The sequence below is a fragment of the Polyodon spathula genome, chromosome 3 (assembly GCF_017654505.1).
Source record: "Polyodon spathula isolate WHYD16114869_AA chromosome 3, ASM1765450v1, whole genome shotgun sequence".
In the NCBI taxonomy this organism is placed as follows: domain Eukaryota; kingdom Metazoa; phylum Chordata; class Actinopteri; order Acipenseriformes; family Polyodontidae; genus Polyodon; species Polyodon spathula.
In genome coordinates this window covers 23,314,512-23,317,179 of record NC_054536.1, presented here as the reverse complement: position 1 = coordinate 23,317,179, position 2,668 = coordinate 23,314,512, and positions in this window count along the sequence as shown.

The following is a 2,668-nucleotide window of genomic DNA, read 5'->3' as shown; positions in this document are numbered from 1 at the left end:
CCGTTGAATCAAAAAAAAAAAAAATTATTTTGGGAGTTTCATTTTTCATTTAGTTAATAAGTGTAATCATGGAATTCACATTAAAATCGCTAAATTTAGCTGTTGATTTTTACTTTTATTTTAGCAAGTTTCTCATTATTGCCAAACCTCATATTTTATCACTTTAAAAAAGTGAATTCTATATTGTAACGACCCTGGGTCTGCTGTAATCATATTCTGGAAGGTTCTGTGACCCACAGTGGAAGGTTCAACTGCAGCTGGTGTTCAGAGACTTCGGAGAGGGGAGAATTTTCACCAATCAGGAGCTCAGCTTGCAGAGTGAGCAGAATTCCTTTGCAATATTTGTTGTCACAAATCAGGGGTAAATTGTTGCAACAATGTTGCAAGGGATCAGGAGCAGGAAGCCCTGCATGCTTGGGATTGGTGGCTGGTGTACCGGGGGCATGGCCTAGATGCAGGAAGCTGCAGAACTGAGAGAAAGAATTGGACAGAACAGCCAAGTAGAACCAAAGAGAAGAGGGACTAATGACCCAGAGATTGCACTTAGTTTGAGCATAGCACATGGTCAAAACAATGTGTTGGGCTGATTTCCTTTCTTTTATTATTTTTCACAGTCTGAATAGCACTACGCTGTTCAGCTGTAGTTGTACCACTAGCATGTCAGTATTGTGTTTGAGAGTTGTTTTTGTTTACTATTTTTGTAAATCCTTTTTTTTTTTTTATTCCAATAAAAATGCACAGCCAGCGCTTTCAACCCCGCAAGGACCTGTCTGCCTCTGCGTCAACTTCCTGGTCTGGGGACGTCACGACTCATCCGTCCTGTCAAACCAACTCAGACCGATTGTGCTCTTTATCTTCTCCTTGGTCTCTTGGTTCTCTTGGTCTCCTCTGTTCTCCATTTTATCCCCCAAAATCTTCCAATACCTTATAGAATACAAGAGAATACAACTATATATGTTTTTTGGATGGTACTGTACTATAGTATTTTTAAATGGGTCACCATTACAGCATTGCCAACTAGTGGAGTATGTATATGGTCAATAAATGCCTCACCATGGTCATTCTGCATTCCTAAAAATATTTATAAAATTCATGGATAACACTCCACTTGTGAGGCAATAGATTTTTTGCATACTTATATTTGAAGAGGAGACAGTGGATATCTATTCAGGGATAGGCTACCAAGATGTTTAGTAAAAGCATCAGGTCAAACAGACAGCATATTCACCACCTCAGTATTATTCCCAAGGATAGGGTAGTTTTTTTTTTTTTTTAAAGGAATAATGTTAGCTACCTTATTGGATATAAAACAATGGTAGTGTTCGAGCTGCCTCCCTAACCACATGTCAAATGTAAAGCTCATTCCCCAGAACCTGTGCATACACTTATCCCAATTCATAATAAAAGTATTAGTCTTTGTCTTGTAAATGTGGAGTTAGAATAGAGAATGTCCTTGAGGTCTAAACAAAGTGACTGTTGGTTGCCACAGGAACCACAAGCTGGTCTCTAAAACATCACAATACAAACAATACAATGCACCCATGTAGCACATTATCCCACTGTTGTTAGGAGCCTGGTGTTCACTACCACATTAGGAGCCTGTGCAGCTCCTGCTGGGTATTGAGTGCTGGTATGTTTTGTTGATGTCCTGGGTTGTCGAGGCAGTGGTGACATAATCTGTCTTGCTAGATGAATGACTCCATATAGAGGTGACCTATATTCTCCTTTCCCAACCACCTTGATGTATTTTTTTAATTATTATTATTTTTTTTGCACATTCATACATGATTCCCTGAACAGGTATATTTTCCTGATCACACACACACACACACACACACTTGGAAAGTGCAGAGTTTTTTATTTATTATTTTTTAAATTTATTTTGTTTGTGTGTTACCATGACATTAAGGTGGGACAATAGACTTTGAAGTTATGATTTTAATTTCAAAAGGCTTACTTTGAATTATTTATCACCAGAAACACCCTAGCAACAAATGTTTTTATTTCCTACTAAAAATGTCAATCATGTGTGTTACATTGATAGTTATGTACATTTATATTATCAGTTTATCCTCAAGCAATTACTTTTGCATGCCAAGTCGTACCTTCACCTGGGCATGTACAGTTTTTACTCCTGAGATTCACACCAAAAACTGTCCAGGAGAATCTGCCAAAATACAATATATAAGTGTCACTAATTATTAGCCATTATATTCCATTTCTGTACACTTCCCAAACTAATTTATGATGTTTCCAATCTTACTGAGTGGCTCTGGGTTATGTTGCTCCACTATTTAATTATTTCAAATGTTCTCTGAATCTTCCTTTACCTGGTGTGGATCATTGTTTGAGTTTCATTGGAGATCTAAATACCTGTCCTGCCTGTGCATAGGCTGCTGAGGGAAGCAGTGGCCGAGAAGTGGGCTAAAACCCGCACCCCAGCTTGTACTGACTCCCCACACATCTTCGCCCAAGGATGCCTGCCTAGCTTCGCCCAAGGATGCCTGCCTCGCATTGCCTGGGGTTGCCAGCTGCTTCGCATCGCCTGGGGTTGCCTGTTGCTCCGTATCGCCTGGGGTCGCTGGAACTGCTTCACTAGGGGTCGCCGTCAACTCTGCTTGGCCGCAGGGGTCAGGGTGGCCTGAGCCCCACCAGAGGGAGCTGCCAG